We start from the raw sequence: 19,733 nt of genomic DNA, 5'->3' as shown, positions 1-19,733 counted from the left end.
ATGCTATTTTTTTCCCCTTCTATTTTTCCTCCACTCGTGGCTCATAAAGACGACAGCTCTGTGTATGTTTGAGCCAGCAGGAGGTTGAGCAAAGTGACAGAGGAAACAAAGCAAACCCATTAATTAGCGTCACACACATCGCCTGTCTGTCCGTCTGTCTGTGTCTGTCTGTCTGTCCGTCTGTCTGTGTCTGTCTGTCTGTCTGTCCGTCTGTCTGTGTCTGTCAGTCTGTCGGCCTCTCCCTCGCTCATTAATGGTACTCATATCACAGAGAGGGAAGGGATGGAAAGTGGGCGGAAAGACGCAGCAAAAGGGAAAAGTGAAGAAACGTGAAGAGACAGGTAGGGAGGTGGGGATAGGGCAGAAGGGGGAATGCATAATTAATATCTCTCCCTCTTTTCTCCGCGGTGAGGTGAAATTCAAAAAAAAGATAGAAAAGGCTCAACAAAACAGAGAGAGGCTGCTGAACAAATGCAAGCAGCAGTCGATGATTATTATCTGGCAGCAAAGGAGGAGGAGGAGGAGGAGAGAGAAGAGGGGAGAAGCGGGAGGAGGAGCTTTTAAATCCTTTGCGGCTGAGGGGAAAAATAAGGTATTTATGTAAAGCTTTTTTTCTTTTCATTCAGCCTCTACTCTCCGTCTCACTCAGAGAGTCACGAAACAAGGAAACGCACTCACCTTGTTTTCCCCGGTGTCACATTTCTATTGTTTGTCCCTCAGCACCTCCCACATTACCCTACTAAACCACTGCCACTCCACCTTTATTCCCTCTCTTTTTCCCTGATGCTGAATTAAAAGTGATTACCGTTGCCACAGCAACGCCAGACTCCCTCCATAGATCCCTCTGGTAGGCTGAGTGGCACATAGACACACACATACATACGCAACCTGTGCTTCAGGTCAGAGTGGAAATCAATCGTGTTTCAGTCAGACGCTTCCATTAAATGCTCGTGCTTTACTGGCACGGTGTTGTGTTGTGTTGTGTTCTCATTTCTAAGTCACAAAAAGAGGTCAACGTGCAGTCACTGTCAAACTGAGTAAAGTAACACAGAAGGAGTTGATGCTGAGCAAAGAACGCGTGGGGGAGGGGGGAGACTTTAACACAGACTCAGTATTGGATGATGATTCAAGGATTAGTTAGTAATTATTAATTTTGCCTCCCGGCTTCTTGGTTTCACACATCAATGCAGGCAGTGAACCGCTATACGCTGTATAGTATGGGCACTAGATGTTTTAATTGGTAACTCTTCTTAGATCAAGAAGGCTATAATCAATTTTTCTATTTTAACAATGCATCACATGGCTACTGCACCACTCCCCAGCCTTGTTGCTCATTACTTTCATTTTCCAATATTCACGTTCTCGGTCTTGGTTCACTTTTAATGTTCCGATCGGCTCTGTTCTCAGCCGAACAGCTACTTGACACCCAGCGCAAAACATTTAGTGATTTAGATAAATCGCGATCGTAAAAACAAATGACCTGCTAAGACGAAGAAAATGTAAATCTGCTGTTAATAGATCATTAAATAGCGATGTTGTATTATCTCCCAGTCTTTTGTACAATTTCTTTTGGTTCACCGCGGCCACACAGTCAACACTGCACAGCATTAAACCATCCACAGTAAAACTCACTGCACCACAGGTATATTTGTGTTGTGTGGGCAAGTGGAGTGGACAGCAGTCAGCTGCAGTCCAAATCTTTATAATCCTGCCAGTTCACTGGATGTCTAGTTATAAAATATGGTGTCATCCGTACGACACTGGTGAGAAGAAAACCCAAGAAAACAACAAATGCCAAATCATGAGGTCATTTATCATTCCTGTAGATCTAGTTGTAAAACTGCACATTGTTCTCAGTCTGATGATGATCAGCACGGACACATTCATGATCAGGTAAGTTAGGATCAATGCGACGCACACAAAAACCCATGCTTTCACCTCCACGTCTCATCTCTCCATGCCTATAAATAATAGAGTCTGTTAGATCTCTTAAAAAGACACAGTCTTGCACCTAAGTTTACGCTTTGAGAGGTAAAAACTGAAGGTCAATTGATGGATTGAGTAATCAGGGTGAAGGATTACAGGCGATCAATGGAAGGCACAGGGTGTAGATCTGATGTTGAAGGGTTTAAGCTCCGTAAAGTCCTCCCTTGTGTTAAATTACTCATATATTGCATATATGCATATAGTCTAAATTAATTATTTACATTTATAATGAATAAAGGCAGTAAAAAAAACAGAGAAAATATTAACACAAAGTAAAACAAACCGACTTAATGATAAAAACTGAAAGGCAATCTAAGATCATGTGATTACTCAGTTAAACAGTTGATAAGATTTGGTGGCATCTAGCAGCAGGGTTGCATATTACAACTACAAATATTTTACAGGACACTACAAACCTGCAAATACCTATTATATCTATATATATAAAAAAGAGAGCTACTGGTATTTTATGGTTCTGAATGTAGCCAGCTGACAGTGATTGCGAATAGTAGTTTTTGAAAAATCGCAGCCTGTAAAAGCTTGTTTTCAACAACAGTGGCACAAAAGGATGTGCGCAACTTTGAGCTTTTACTGCTTATCTTATCCTGTATCCCCCAGAGATTTACCTCTTCAAATGATTTCTTTCAGGGAGTGACCAGGAAGGACCAGGAAATAAAGAAAACAGTGGCAGCTATCACCTGCTGCTGGACATATGCCCCGGACAAAAACATTTCCATACAGTTTTTGAGAAAATTTGTTAACATATCTCTAGTTGATTTTGAAAGTATACATAAAAAACTATCAACAAAGACTCTTTGTGCTAATTTGGTTCATCAGTACGTTAATTACGTCACATCTATACTAATGATATCTGAACGTCACACAACGTTGTGATTTGATGTCAACCCATTTTTCACTTTCAACCAAAATATAACGTCTCTCCAACACTGGACTTTAACATAATCCAAATGTTTCGAACCAAAATTCAAGCTGACATTAACCTGACGCTGGGTTTTCATATACCAATTAGATTTTGATTTCCCAACCAAACTTCAATGGCTATCCTACGCTGGAAGCTGATAACAGTCTAGCACTGGGTTATGACCTTACCCTGGCTGTGTTTTCTGGGTTTTCATGTCAACTGGACCTTCACGTCTAACCAACTAAGCAGTAACAATTTTGGATGGAAGTGCAAAAAAAATAATTTTTGCAGTTTCTTAATTTCCCTAACTTTATAGCAGAAATAAACATGTTCATATATTTACATTTACATTTTATAAAGGCTTACAGTTAATTCCAGATAGGGCTGCTTTCTGTCTAAGTGTCATCCAACGGCTTTAGCTCCACTTAAACTAAACAGCTTTGGGCATGTTTGACTTGGCTGGAGTTAAGTGGCGTCGCTCCAGTCTGATCACTTCATGCCTAATAGTTATGAAAGAAAAGAGATATTTAAACAATAATATAATCCTTACTCAAATATGTGTTCTAACACATTTACACACAAACCCTCGATTATCTCCCCTGCGGCATTTGAGCCAAAGTCCTATGACGAAGCTGCACAGTCGGGAAGATTAGTGGCATCTTGAGAAATATTAACGGCGACTGACAAATGATAAACAGGAGCTTTTTATAATTTTATGTCACTTCAGGAAAAAAGCCCTGCCTACTGGATATATATAAATCCATATAAATGCTACTGTTTCACAGAACTATTTTAGCCCTCAACGCTGTTTCCGCTGCTAGGACACCTCAACCACTTTAATATAAGGATTTAATTCCAGGATTTGCGCCACAACTGTGACTCAGACTTGAAGTCGGGAAAGCGGTTTGATTTCTCTGTTAGCTGTCACTCAGGGCCCCGTCTTCCTCCTCGAAGAGCTTTACTTAGTTCTACACCAAACTCTTTCATCTCCAGCCACTGACACTGTGGGTGAGGTGGAAGTTGTCAGACGCTCTGCAGATACCTGACAGGTTTTACGGAGGATGCAGTCGAGCTTTTCCGCAACACTGAGGCCCCGTCAGTTGAGCAGTGGTATAATTACACAATGTCAGCAACGAGCAGACGGTTAGCCAACAGGAAACAGGGTAGGAATGAGGTGATTAGAATTAGCTGAAGTGGGAGGCTGCCCCATGCCGTCTATGATGTTTGTCAAACTTACCCGCCTGTTTTCACAGCCTGTTTTAAGTGTTTCCATCTATGAAACTGACTCACCACCACCGACGTGTCCACGTTGTGAATCTAGCATAAAAGTCCATTATCAAATATTACAAAAAAATGCAAACTGAGGACAAAACGTGTCACGCTGCCGGCCCTTTTAGTACCAATTATCAGCTGACAAAAGCTTTTCCTTTTTTGCGTTTCCCTGCTGATATGTTAATTGAGACTTCAGTCACAAGCCAGCTGCTCTTAACTGTGCTTTCCTCTTGCAAGGAATAAAAATAGTGTTTGTCTTGATATGCCAGTGAAGGCACAAAAAAAAGGTATAATAACGGGGAGGAGGAACATTGAGGCAGACAGCTATAGGTCAAACAGACAAGAAAAAAATTAGATAAGCAGCAGGCACACTTGCTGCACCACTGACCTGTTGGTGAAGCTCCAGGTCTGCAAGCTGTCGGGGTGATTATAGCCAACATTTGGATAGAGACCCTGGAGCCGTAACACCTGCCCTGACCATCAAGTGACTGTCAGAAACATCTTCGAGGAGCCAGGAAACCCAGAGTAAAGGATACATCTACCTGACTGTCGGACCTCACCCGCTTGCCTCGTTTCTTTTACAGTTCTTTTTTTTTTTTTTTTTCATTTTCTAAATCCAGTTAGTTTGAACCGAATGACATTTGAAAGCAGAGAATTCTTTTTTTTTATGACAGACACACTTCGTGTGTCCGTGTGTATGTGTGCATGTCGGTAGTGATGATAACATAATGATATTCCTCAGATTTGGAATTGGTGCAGTAGTCTGTATAGGCTTCCAGAGGAGGCCCACAGGAATATTGGAGGGCAGATGTGACACTGACACTCAATTCAAGTATCTGGCAAAGACACACACACACACACATGCATTTGTTTTTAACACTATTTATGTGGCAGGCAAAGGCACCAGCTGGTGAAACCCACTCAGCAGTCTATTCACAGGGAACATGTGACTGTGGAGGGAAGGAGAGGAGAAAGAGGGAGAAAGAGAGAATGAGGCACAGGTGGAAACACTCGTCTTCAGGGACGGCTAAGTCCTGAATACAAAGAAAAAGGCAGAGAAGCCTGAACGTTTATAACCGAATCCTCTCCCTCTTTAAGTTTGTTGGACTTTGACCTCAACGTCCCCTGCGGGTTGTTCAATTGAGAGCAACTGCACTTTGACTGGAAAGGAGACAAAAGCGAGGGCAAAAAGCTGCAGTCGAGTCAAGTCTGTAGACTAGTACAGGAGGTCACAGAAGCGCCCACGTCCAGTTAGATCTCATCCTGATTTAATAAAATGTTTCCACACCCATAAATCATGTGTGTGTAATCTCCAGTTTCATTTCATTATGACGGGACGAGGCGATCTGTGACCTCTAAGTATGTTTGAGTTTCACATTGCCACTCGTGCAAATCAGCCTCGCATCCATTTGCCGCTGCTGACCTGAGCCGCCCCACTCCCACTACATAAATAAATTGAAAACATGAATAAGTAATCAGACACAGAGGAAGGAATTAGAAGACGACAGTTTCTCGGATATTGAGACTTGAGAGTGTCAGGGGTGAGGCTCAGGTGTTATTTTTGGAATCTTCATTTAGCAGACATTTTTAAATAATCAGATCAGTCCCACGCGGGCATGAACGAGGCTAGAGCTATGATTATTCTGCACAGTCTGAATGCATCAAGCCTCTCTGACTAATAAACGTCACCGGCGCGGCTCAGCCAACCATCCGACGCAATCCGCCGTTTGATCGGCCGAGAATCGCGCATTCCTCACGGCGCCCGAGGCCGAGCGGTGAGTGGTAACTAGCTGCCCGCATTTGCATGACAGAGCAAGAGGAGATTAAGTCAGACAGAAATCTGTCTGGAAAGCTTTGTGCCGCAGCCGCCGGTGATCGGTTCTGAACACCTCTGCCTCTTCACAAAGGAGCCCATCAACTGGTAATCACAGTGGATCGTGACACATTACACAACCTCAAGAAAGCTATAAATTAGAAAGTATTTGCACATTTTTAATACCTAAGACGTTAGCTGCACAGATTGAGATGGTGGACGTTATATATTTATAGTTGCATTAAAAAAACAGCAATCATCTGTATCCATTGAGACTGATGCTTTATGCTTTTATAGGCTCCTCATGTATATAAGATGAAATATCACTGAAATATCAGCCAGTAGGAATAATCTGGAAAAGGAGCAGTATACTATACTTGTGATATGGGGATTACAAGAAGTCTCACCTCTTCTTCTACTACAGCTTATCCTCACTAGGATCGCAGGGGTTGCTGGATGCGAGAGGCGGGGTACACCCTGGACAGGTCACCAGCCTATCGCAGGGCTAACACATGGACAAACAACCATTCGCGCTCACACTCACACCTAGGGTCGATCACAAGAAGTCGTCATACATAAATATTTTGAAGCAACTGATATATTAGTTTCTTCAGAAGAGAATGAGACAGACAGGGTTGATGTTCGCCAGCGACACACTGATGCTTTATCAAACATTCCAGCAGCGTAGCCACAGGCCGACCAGACGCAGAACGGCCAGGACTCGAGCTCCATGGCGCTGCTGCCATCTGCAGACAGAAACCTGCACAGCCACAACTCTCTGAGTCGTCGTCGTCATCAGCCCTGAGGGCAAACAGATGGGCTGAGAGAAGGCACGGGGCAAGCTTCACAAAAACACACATTTAAACTTCGAACTTCACTGAAGACCACGGAGGAAGAGGGGCTCATGACAACAAATGAAACTCTGTAACTAACTAATGACGCGTGCTTCTTCCAGCTGGGAGAGAAATGTCACTGTAGAGCACACCGGATTAACACTAATGAATATTCATCAAAAGCTGTCCAAGACATAAGAGTACACAGATAGCAAAATAAATATTTCTTTACGTGGGGGTGAGAAAACATCGTGCGAGCATATGTGCCTGTAAGATCCTATGGGTCTGATTGTTTTTGCCAGAAGACTGCAGACTAATTCCTGTATCCTGGGTCTGATCTTTTTTTCTTGATGTTATCTCCCAGTTAACTGTCCCTTACGGGGAAAAAAATTAAAAATAAAAAGGCCATCATCACATCTCATTTGGATAGAGAATGTGATAAAATGCAAATACTGCATTAAATGTTGCAGAAACTGAAGAGTAACAATTTAATTTAGATTACAAATAAATAAATAAAAGAAATATGTGTAAACCCAGCAGCACTAATCTGGTTCTGTCCTCTGACAGCTGTCCATTCATCTTTCATCCAGTACTTATACACACACAGGCAATCTAAGATAAGACAATCCTTTATTTTATTCCACTGTGGGGGAATTTTGCAAAGGGTTGATAAGTGCCTGTACTAAGCAGTGTCCACCAGTAGAGGGCAGATATAGACCAGTAAATCTAACAGCTGTTGAAATTCTAAAAAAAAAAAAAAAAACTTGTCTCCAAACATAAATGTACCTCATATAATTTCCTTTTTATTATATATAATATATATATATATATATTTTGTCTCTGCATTTCAGTTTTTTGGATAAATACAAGAAAGGAGCTAAATTTTTCCACCTTGATACTAAACATTAAGCATTTAACCAATGAACAACTCAGAATGAGGCTATCGAGAGATGTCCACCCATCACAGATTCAAGAATGTAAATAAAGGCTTTTTGTTTCTTTTCATTTCAAATCTTGGCAGTTGTTTTGAAGTACAGCATTGTAGCCATGGCGCTGTGAGGATCAGACTTCTGCTTTACTCTTTGCTCTGGGCATGGGAGTGATCTGTCAATCTGTATCAGTCCAATGCTGGAAAAAGCTGAAAGGTCATGAGAGGACGCGCTGTGGTCAAGAATTTTAAAAAGGACACGGGAGACACAGGAGACGATGCCGGGAACTGATCAGGAAGAATGAAAACTGGTCACCGTCGCCGTGGTTCACCTGAAACTGGAACGCAGCGAAAAATAATAGAGACTTGACTCTCCACTGTTCATTAAAACTACACAAACACTCTACTGATCTCTGATTTATTTTATTTTTTATTTTTTTTGCCCTTTGGGAGCCTCTCTAGCATTCCTTTAGATAAATCTAGGGATGAAGCTACTATTGTATGGATAGATAGAGATGGAAAGGGGACGGACCCCAGGGAGACAAAACTGACAAATAACAGGAAAGAATAAAGCAAAGGAATGGATCACTGAGCCGTGGAGTCCATAAATAACCCACAGGGGAGCTCCTGTGGCATTCACATTGGGTTTATTACCAGACACCAGCCAGTCAGCCAAGCCTAACACTGAAAAATAGGATCACCAAGTCACACGCTGCTACCAGCACCACGCTTGTAGGCGTCAAACGTTACGAGCGACAAAAAGACCTCTGATATTCCTAAAGTGTCTTCTCCTTCACCTTATCTTCCTCCACTCTTGTTTTACATGTTATCACATATCACAGGCACGCTGTATTTCTTCAGAAGCCCATGTCTGTCACACCCAACCTCTCGGCTGCTTGTCGGCTGTTCTTCCTCCTCTCCCTCTCCCTCTCCCTCTCCCTCCGTGCCTGCCTTCAGACAGGCAGCAGGTGTTTTGCGACTCGGAGATCAGAGCGATGGAGCCCCTCTGAGCGAGGGCTGTGTAGGAGGAGGAGGAGAGAAACTCTACACTTCCATTTTAAGAGTCTGTCTTCCCTCCGCAACAGGAGAGAGCTCTTATCCCACCCCCGGTCCCCACAACCGCACCGGTCCAATACCAGCGCATGTGTCTTATCTATATTACACGCTGTTGTCTCGCAGGCTGAGTGAGGGGCCTTTTTTTATTAAGAAGCATGTGAGCTGCCTGCTGCTGAGCTGAGGTGTCACTAGGGAGGGAAGCAGCGTGGGTGCGCACATGCATGGACTAATATGGCAAACGAGGAGCAGAGGAGAGAGGGAGGGTGAGCAGGAGGCAAGAGAAACAGAAGCAGTTTTTCATCAGGTCCTCCCTTTGAAATGATTGTACAGCCCTAACGCTGATACGGAGTATGACTTGGCACCTGATAATAATGTCAAATTTTTAAGGTGACACAGTTTCAAAGCCAACCCACTCTCATGACCGCGAACTAGCTCCAGGAAAGCTGATTTGAACATTTTAAACCAACGAATGAGTGAATGAATTTAAAATTTTTTCAACAGTCTCCACGTAGCTTTAAAAACACATTTAATACCTGAACCACATCTCGAGTCGGCTCTCTTTTTTAACTGAGATTAAAAACATTATTCTAATGCTACATTTCAAATGGTAATAACATATCCTTCGATATGGCAATGGGTGGGTGTATATAGTGTAGCATGAATGACACAAACCTCTGTCTGATATCACATTGACTAGTCTCCTCTGTTTGCAATTAATATTTTTATTCTAAGTAGAAGAAAAAATTCACTTTAAATTTTAAAATAATTGAGTTGCTTCCTGTAGTGTGTTTAATTAATTTAAATTTAATTGGTAGGTTCAAAGCGTAGTTGCTAAGTGTATGAGATGATTGAAATTTATAATGGAAAAGTGTCTCCATTTGCCTCCCTTTACATATCAACATTTTTACCATCATCTCCATGTATAAACCCCTCTCATTCACATGGAATACATTTTAAAGCGTAGTGAATTTATCTGAAATTGTCCCCAAATTGTCCGCTGCTGTAAGCTGGGCTGTATATTTTTCGTAATATTTTACTTTGTATAAAGCCTCTTGCCTCTTGGTATGAAATGCGCTATATAAATAAAAATGCTTTGCCTTGCCTTTATATGTTTGATTCTGTCATTGCAGTAGAAACAGATGGTGGGTATTTTGCAGTAAAACTTAATGTGAATCCCCTGATTGATTATGTCCCTTAATAATCCCAATAAAGTTAATTCAAACAGAAAAAAAACATCATAAATATGTTGATAAAAAATAACAAAAGAACAAGATTATTTACTGTTCTTATCTTTTACACACTGAGGTTAAATGCAGAGAAAGAAATTCAAACGCATCCATTCACACACAAAGTAGTGAACACATTCGGAGCAGTGAGCAGTGAGGAAGGAAGCCCAGGGGATTATGCGCCTTGTTCAAGGAAACTTCAGCCATGGATGCCATGGGGAAAGCCTTGCTCATTCCCCTTACACATTTCCACCCTTGCACATTTCTTCCTCTTGGGATTTGAGAACCCAGGCCGGCCCCCTTCTCAAACCACTAGGCCACAGCTGAAGCCTGACTTTGTGCAATTATCCTCTGAAAAATAACATGAGAAATCAAAAAAAATATGGAGCTGTACTCCATTAAACTGGGCATTGTGACTGTCTTCAAACGAACAAGTCAGTCACTCAGAGTTACAGCTAATTTCTAAAAGTAGTCAGAGAAAACCGGTTCAGATATTTGAGGGGTAAAACTGCTCTTCCAGCTACAAAGTTTGACTTTGTAAAAGTTCCTGACTGCTGGAGTGGACCCAGACCGTCTCAGTTTAACTTGATATGGACCACACATCGGTGGTTAGCTACTCCATCCACTCTGCCATTCTGCCCGTGTCTTTAATTTGTGCGTTTCCTCTTCATTGGCAGCCCCCCCCATTCCCCCCGTTGCTTCTCGAGAGCCATTAACCAGGGGCCCAGTCTGGTGTGTCTGATGAGGACAGCTGCTGGGTTAAACGACCCATCTGTATCTAAATGATACAATCAGTCCAAATAGAACAGGGACGGATCAGTCCCTTCGCTGTCAACCATCAGAGGACAAGAGGTCACCTTGAGTGGGATTTAGGCACAGTCCATCTGATTGGGAATCAAGAGAGACTCTGCCTGAAGTTGTGACTCTGCCGCTCCGCGCGCGTCGTACGCCATTTGTCTTTACACAAGCTCACGGCAATGGTCGCACGTGTCCTGTGCTATAGTGCGGAAATCTGGATGATGCCACAAACTTAACTCAGAAAATGACGGGAGTTATTGATGGGAAAGTATTTGTGCCCCGCACCCGGAAGGGGATAATTCATCAAAAGGTGTCAGTGTAAAGGTTATATGGGTTATAAGCGCACGCTGAACCTGCATCTGAGCCGCCCGTGTAAAGTGACTGCCCCGAGACGGACGGAGCCCACATTAATCCCAAAACAGCCATATATCCTGAGCAGAGTCTCCTTAAGCGAAACCCAAACATACACCTTCCCACTCACTGACGGAAGAAAAAGAAACACCTCAGGAAAAAAAAAGAAAAATGTCATATAGCCACTCTTTAATGTCTTACCCTAATTTTTTCTCTCCAGTGGGGCCGCTCTTCCATTTGTGCACATGATGACGATGAAGTGCCGCACTTATGCTATAATCACTAACTCATTCTAATGTAATCCCTCACTTTTATTGACACCATCTATACTTCCTCAAGGAGCTCTTTACGTCTGTCTATCCAGCAGGTGCTGAACTTTCCACCTCATTCTCAACTCGATTTCCTCAGCTCCATGTCCTGCTCTTGCCCCGGGTTCTCTTAAGTGCTTCCGCGCCGCTGAGCAAACGTGCATGTGCAAGATGTATGACGCACCTCCGCTTAATGAAACCGGTCCAGTGGCGTGGGAGGTCGCAGCATCTAAGACGGGCAAACGATCGTTACGGAAAATATGTTTCCCGTGTTCCACCGTCTCTGTGTTTTCTGTTTTCTCTCATTATGCGAGAGAAAAAGGTGAACCAGGGTGAGCTACATCCCACTATAGCAACCGTGACGAAAGACTAGACATTCAGCAGACTGTGCAGCATTTACACAGAGCTGATAACGTAAACACACACTATACAGACAAACATCTTTCACAGGAAAAAAAAAAAGAAGAAGACGAGGCTAGATGTGTATTGATTCCTAGAGGCTGCTAAATTTGTTGTCTGTAAGTTTTCTCCTAACAAGCAACTCATCCATCCTCCATCACTGTGAACTGTTATGTAAGAGGACAGTGAGTATGCGCGCCTGTGTGGGAGTCGCATGCTAATGTTAGTGTTTGCAGTACGTACAGTACGTGCTCTCATGCGTGTTTGGATGCTTGTGTAAATGAACTGTAACTCCATAAAAAGGAGCCCGACTTGGCTGATTTCACACAATCACCCAAAGGCTCACGGGAAATCAGTGGGTGGACAGGTATGGATCTGTGACAGGAGGAGAAGGAGGGCGCCTAGATTGGATTGGCTTCGCCCGCTGTCACATTGTAACGCTCTCGTTCTCTCTGTGTCTCCCTCAAGGGTTCTTTCTGTTCTTCTCCCCCAAGTTAGTCCACTAAACGTATGTGAATGGTTTCACATTAAACACTCACGTACCTCTTCAAATTAAAAATCTGTGGGTCACAATCTGCACATACTGAATGATAAGATACTGAAGGTCAGTGTCAGCTTTGATGTAAGTTTCGAAGGTGTTGGGAAGAAGTTAACTTAAATCGAGTAAGAGTACACCTTTGATTAAGCCATTTATTTTCTTATGTGATATTCGCCAGTCAGCCACAACATTAAAACCACTGACAGGAGAAGTGAATAACATTGACCAATGCAATGTTATGTTGGGAAGCTTTATGTACATGTACCACCCCATAGCAATAACGTGAATGATGTAAAAAACAGCACAAGGTGTTGACCTGAACTCCAAATTCACTAGATCCCAAACTGATCAAGTGTCTGTGGGATGAACAGGAACAAGCCTGATCCCCTCCCCACACCACAGGACACCCTCACAAGCCCCATGTCCATTCTCTAATGAGCCACAACTGTTTTGGAAGCACAAGGGAGACCTACACAACATTAGGAATGATGTTATGCCTGATCAGTGTATTTCACACACAATGTATCCATTTAAGTCAGTTAAGAAGAACCAAAATGAAACCAAGTAAGGTTAAAACCAAGATGTATTCTATGTGTCCCCACACCTCATTAGCTAAACTAATAATACATTTAACCAGAGTTTATTTCCTGACTAATATGAGGGATGCAGGAGCAGCGATCTGCCGGGATACCCGCCAAGAAGCAGCACTTTAAATGTAAGCAGCCAATTTTTGAATTCATTATTTCATCGTAAGAACAACAGCTCAGTTCCAAAAATACGAGGAAAAGAAGCACGACTCCCTCTCCTTTCATCAGTCTCTGCTACTGGCCTGTGCTTTGGATGCTTCGCAGAGACAAAGAAACAAACAACTTACATAAAGGTCCCGTCAAGCCAAGCATGAGGTAATGAAAAAAAAAGTGAGATGTACGCGTGTCTGTACGTTTTATTCAAACACGCTCATCTCTTCTTTCCTTGTATCCTATATGATATGAGCTTAAAGGAATGGGCAGAGTATGAAAACTAATTTACAATGCTACGTGTACTGTATGCGTTCTTATGTCCCAATTGTCAATTTTCCCTTTTCCACACTGCATAAATAGCCTTGACAAGAGCCAGGTGCCTACTGACTTCTTTGTTCCCAGAAGTTCAGTGGTTGATTCAGTCACTGGTTTTCAATTTAATATGACACAATATAATAAGGTAATGTGGCTAAGGGATAATTTAGGAAACAAAGCTAATAATTAGATTTGCAACTACACAACAAATCTTTATTAGTGTCAATAAGCTGAAAGGACATCCTCTCTACATTCTCCTTTTAATAGCGCGGCCTTACAGTACGCATCCTTTGTGTGGATGTGGACTTGGTTCCTTTCTTGCACAGTTGTCCTCTAAAATATAAACGATGTGGCTTTCTCCACTGCTGCTCACCTTCCTCTTTTATTCTGCATGGGGGACAAAGTAAGGGAAAGCAGCACGAGGCGAGAGACACGCAGGGCAGTGGTGGAAAAGGAAAAAAAAAGAAACTCTCCAGGCTTCACAAGTTTCTTCTATCCATAATGTATGGTGTGGCTCATATTAAATGTAGGCCCTTGTTCCCAATTCACGCAGCACTCCTCTGCAGAAAAAAAAAAATACTCCAAAAGTACTTTTCTGTGTGAAAAGCCCTGCTTTAACCCCACAGTCCAGACGGGATGCTCTAGGTTCCTCCCTCCCTCTTGTTCGTTTATCCGTCCCCCTCTTATCGACCCATCCCTTCCAACCAATTTTGCTTATTACACCCACTATCTCTGACTCAATCTTTCCGCTCCCATCCCTTTCTTTACGCTTTTTTGATTGTTGACACACAGCTTTTGAGGGGACGGACAGGGACGGGGAAAGAGGGAGACAAAAAACGCAGTGGCTGGAAAACAAATGCAAAAGCAATAAGATAAAGGAAAGGGGAATGTAGGCGCAGAACGAACCAGGGGCGAGCATTCGCACAGAGCTGCAAAGATGAATGATGCAGTCAATTACCGGCACAGTTTGAGCAGTCTGTTGCTCTCCTGCTTGTCTCCCTGTCACTCTTTTGTTCTTGAATTCTTCAGCACATAAAAATGATCTCAGTTACTTATTGTCTAAAAGGTAGTCGCTGTGACACATCAGATCAGGAGCGAATGGCGCTTCATGATTCATACTGTAGAGGAGGTCCTGTGAGTAAACTGCCTACCGACTCACGTCGCACAAAACATCCTCCAAGTTTTGCTTCACAGTTGATTGGACTAACCTCGGGAGCATTTCGTTACCTATACTGACAGACTGCCTGAAGTGCAACAACATATTCCGATGGTGTGACAAACAGGAATTGATAAGGGGAGCTGTCGCCACAGGAGCCGCTTCTATTTCTGTAATGCTGAGGAAACACATTTACTGTAAGGGGCGGCCAAGGACAGGAGGTTACAGCACCAAGTCACCTAATCCTGCTATAGACTACATATTGAGGAAACTAAATACAGCTCCGAGTGTAAATGGAAAACAGAGATTCACAGTTAGGACGGTACTGATGAATGATGCCCAGAGAATGAGCCCTTACTTTTCCAATTAATCGAGGTGTCACTTTGAGTTGAGGGAGATGCTTTTCATTTTCACGTCCTCCTCAGTTTAAGCCTTTGAGTTAGTCTACAGTCACTCAATTGGGAACAGATCATTTATTATTATTATTAAATTATTACTTATTATTGATTAGTAGAATGGGAAGTAGAGCCTTCAGCCACCAGGCTCCTCTCCTGTGGAACCAACTCCCAACTTGGGTGCATGAAACACAGGAAGTCTCTACCTTTAATTTTTTGGCTTAAAAGTTTTTTGATGAATCTTATAATTAGGGTTGACTCAGGTGACACTGAACAATCCCTTAGTTATGCTGTTATAGGCCTATAGGCAGCTGGAGGATGATGTACTGAGCGCTTATCCTCTAATTTCTCATACAATTCCTTTTCTGTCACTACTGTATAGCATGTTAAAAGCTGTGTGTCCCTTTCTCCATTTCCCCTTCATCTTCTTGCTGTTCTTGGTCTGGAGTTGTGTGTTTCTGACCTGTGGAGCTCCATACTGCTCCTGTGGTCCTGTCCTCATCAACCTTTTCATTGCCTGCAATTATCCATCTATAATTCTCCATGATGCCTCTTACATCCAGTCATTACACCAGCTAACTCATCTGTAATAGAGCTACTGTCACTAACAATTTTATGCCCCTATGCTCTGGTTTATATTCATTATCAATCTTTCATGTAACGTCATCAGCTACATCCTAGGTTCCACAGTGTGGTAGCTGCATAGTTAATATGGTCAAATCAAACTAATCGAAACACGATTCAATAACCTTGAGCTGTTTTTAATTTTCTGCGAGTGCAGCGGTCTTTTCACCCAGAGACTGGTTGATTATGAGTGAAATCCCTCTAATTAAATGTGTTTGGGATTTCAGCGCAAGATTCATGCCTGAAGACAGAAACTGACACCCGAGGCAGTCCTGAGAAATGGGAAGCGACTCAGACGTCGACCAACAGCAGCACGTCGTGTCAGTGTGTGTTTGAACATTTAAACGTAAAGTGAACTCATAAATCCTGTATGAAGTTTATATTATTTCTTGTTTCTCCTAAGAGAGTTCAAATCCTAGAGGCATGCGCAAAAGTAAGGACACTCAAAACCTATATCGCACATATATCTATAAGAAATAAACCAGAAAGGGCAGCAGAGAGGATCCGGTATAGAGAGACTGACTTAAAGTTTTACTGGCAGTAAAAAAATTATTTCCTCTTGAAAGGAATAATTCTTCCATGTGGAAAGTCAACTGCCACTCAGAGATAACAGAGCGGCCTCTACGGTTTTCTTCATCGCCACCTAGACCTTGAAGATGCATTAAAGTTTACAGAATTTATACGATGAAGTCATAATTTTAATAATGCTAAATCCATCCGAAAGGTGTCAGCTGTACATTATACTGAAAGGATCACTGTGATACTTGATAAGACGGGTTACAAGAGCTCTTTGTATTCAGTGTGCAGGTGTGCCGTTTCTAGATTATAATTTAAAAGTCAGGGAGCATCAGTGTGACATTTGAGCCCAAAGGCCATTGTGCCACCTACTGCCGCTGCATGTGGGGCAAAGTTTCTCAGACTTCGCCCGAGTCTCGTCACTAGTGAGATCAGCTCCCTGTAGAGCAGCTTCCAGCACACTTACTGTACAGCAGAGCATACTGTAGCGAAGCGTAGGACGGGAGGGAAGACGGAAAAGGGGGATTCTATATGTGACAAAACACACCAGCTGTGTCTTTCCATGTGCATCCGTGTGCTGTAGAGGTTGCCAGAGCCACTTACAGGTAAGATCTGAAACACCTTTTGCTCGGCTGAGTGAGCTCGACAACATGCTCCTTTTAACTCACAGCAAAACGGGCCACAGTTAAGACACACACGCGCAAAAAAATCGAAAATGTGTTACATTCCCACTTACAAAAACTTTGACGTTACGATGTATGTGACAAAGTAACTGAATAAATGAATGAATGGAGCAACTGATTTCTGTCTACTTGTTGGAAAGTGATCGCTTCTTGTGGCGTTACGAGACACCAGTGTTACACAAGTAGTAGTTGGCTATATTACATATGCACATGTAAGAGTATACATAATTCTACATCGCCACATCAAGAAACCTCGAAGACTTGCCAGAAAATGCTCTCAAGCCATCAGTGCTAACAAACCCACCTTGACAACGCATGACTATTGTTTCCTTAACAAAATGAGGAAGCAGAGGAGTTGTGTAAAGGGGTGAAAAAATGTTAAAATCTGGAAAAGTTGAAAATTAAACGAGACCCAAGTACGGTCTTAAGTATTAAATGAAGCTCAGCATAACTTCAATCAGGAAGACTGAATTTAATCATTGTTCATTTTCAACCGTCTCTCTTCTCTAATCAGCCAATTTTGAGATCTTCCAGCCTGTCCATTCACGTTTGCCATGATTTCCCACATGAACCACGTCATTGCTGTCAAATTTCAAAAAGTCCCAATCAGGTTACTCACCAGAGACGTCCACATCTCTTCTACTGAGCACGCCATTAAATAAAATCTTTACTGTTATACTCACAATGAAGTTTGTCCCGATTGAGCAAGAGGCTTCCCTCAAGTAAGAGCTGTGTTTCTAAATAATCATTTTAGCTGACTGAAGTCATCTCTCTTAGTTCTCTAATGGGTAAAAGAATACAAAACGCAAGTTCATGTGACAGGAACCACTGTTACTGAACAGCTAAGACAATCAACATACATTCTGTTGCATCCAGAGTGAAGTTGTATTCTGCAGTTTTGTGCATTTTTTTATTTTATTTTTGGGCTTGTTCCAAAAGTGTTATCAACCAGTTAATGAAAAATTAGCTAATATAAAAATACTTTAATCTCACTGTGACTAAAGCAGCTGATACACCTGCATCCAGCTTTAACCTTTTGCTTTTTTAATATTAATTTCAATAAAAAAAAATTTCAATAATATTTCAATAAAATTTCATCCAGGTGTTTTCATTTTCCCATCTCATTTTTCTCTAACGAAACCCAGACAGATTTCAAGTCCTAGATCCTCCAGAGGGCTGGAAGCCAGATCCCTGTGGCCCCCCCGGCAGGTGTTCAATAACAAAGCTAGCTTGCCTCCAAGCTGTGGCTGCAGCTGCACTGTCCTTCCCAGGCCTTGAAGGTGGTACAGCTGTTCTGCTCTGCTGTTTTTCTGCTGGATCGAATCCAATATCCGGACACATCTCCAGAAAGCTACTGGCCAGCTGGAATCACATCCCAGGTGACAATGTACCAAGTGTATAGGTTTACATCGTATGTCTGTGTTTGTTCAGGCCCAGAATATGTGCCTGTCCACAGCCTGCTGTTTATACTGCTCCCTCACTCATCACACAAGGTTAATTGTCGTGATGACCTTTATCTTTACAAACATCTCACAGACATTACAAGCCCGGCTTCCCCCTCAGCATGGAGAGAATATAAATACACACAGTATGTGTATGTCCGACACTGTCCTAATCTCAGTGTGTTAAGGGGCCATGAAATAGTCCGAGAGATGGAATAAGTTTGTGTGATGTATGGACCTGTCAAAGCATTAAAAGCCGGCTGGGTTTTTGCCAGCTGTTGGGCTTCTGTGTGCTTTTTCGAGGGCTCTCTGAATACACAAGTGATTATTGAAGAAAGCATTGACACCATGTGCCAACGCGAACATATTTGCATGTCAAATAAATAATCTGCATAATAAAAAAAAAAGATAGCCACTTGATATTCAAATGTAGAAAGAAAAGAAACACACATACACACAAAAAAAACACAATTTTAACAATCTAGCAACACGGCCCTTACTCAAGCAATGCCGAGAGACAGAGGGAATGATTTCTTGTTTATTAAACCGAGGTTCCGGTGTTTGGGTAATTCGAACGTGACGTGAAGTGCAGCGTGAACAAACAGCTACAGCACCACCCCGCCCCCCACCTGTTCTGGCCTCGGTTTTATTAGAAAAGTCCAAAGTACAGTGAAAGTGATGAGAAACTGTCAGAGGTTCGGGCAGGTTTAATTAGGCAAGCCAGAGGAAGCGTGTCTGAAAAGAGTCTTGAAGGACAGTTCAATTACCAACTTAAGTCAGTAAACCATTCCTTTTTTTTTTTTTTAACACAATCTCTCACATCCTATGAAACACAGTAGAGGTAGAGAGTTGGTAGAAGAGGGGCTTTAACCCTTCATAGGGCACTTGTTGAAAGAGTTGGACAATTTCAACCCTAGAGTGACTTCTAAGACTTTTTTAAATCAATATCAGTGAAGTTACCACATAAGGTTCCTTGCCCCCCTTGATCTTTGGTGGTTGTCAAGCAGCCAATTTACAGCCTCTGTACTCACCTTATTGACTTTATAAAGGGGACAATGTGTCATTATGACCAGATTCTGGTCCTGACCCCAAAAGAAAGATTGAAAAATGTGCTGCAGATTGTTAGCTTTCAATGCTGGACATTCATTCATTCATATAATGTGGCCGCTGGTCCTTTGGAGGGTCGCAGACCGTGGGAGGAAGCCGTAGCACACAGGCCAGCTTATGGATACGCATTAAACTTATCAGCTGTATTTTTATTATTAGAGCTATTTTAAAGACAAATGACTGGTGGAGTCAGAAAATAATGTATCGCTAAAAATTAACAAACTATCACATGCAAGCTGTTGCCAAACAAGTTTGAAAAAGACTGAGCCCATCATCAGCAAGTAAGCCTGTCCTTATGTCACTGTATACCACAGCTTTAAATGCA

At 42.3% G+C, this 19,733-nt stretch overlaps 1 protein-coding gene across 2 annotated transcripts in view; it reads right to left on the bottom strand.

Moving 5' to 3' along the window:
• Nucleotides 1–19,733, bottom strand: part of LOC125018799 (Kv channel-interacting protein 2-like) — an 81,163-nt gene that overhangs the window by 44,209 nt on the left and 17,221 nt on the right. The gene's annotated exons all lie outside the window — the stretch shown is intronic.

Source organism: Mugil cephalus, chromosome 13 (genome assembly GCF_022458985.1).
Source record: "Mugil cephalus isolate CIBA_MC_2020 chromosome 13, CIBA_Mcephalus_1.1, whole genome shotgun sequence".
NCBI classification, from domain to species: Eukaryota; Metazoa; Chordata; class Actinopteri; order Mugiliformes; family Mugilidae; genus Mugil; species Mugil cephalus.
Note: the sequence above shows the minus strand (reverse complement) of the source record. Positions and strands in the feature narration are given on the sequence as shown.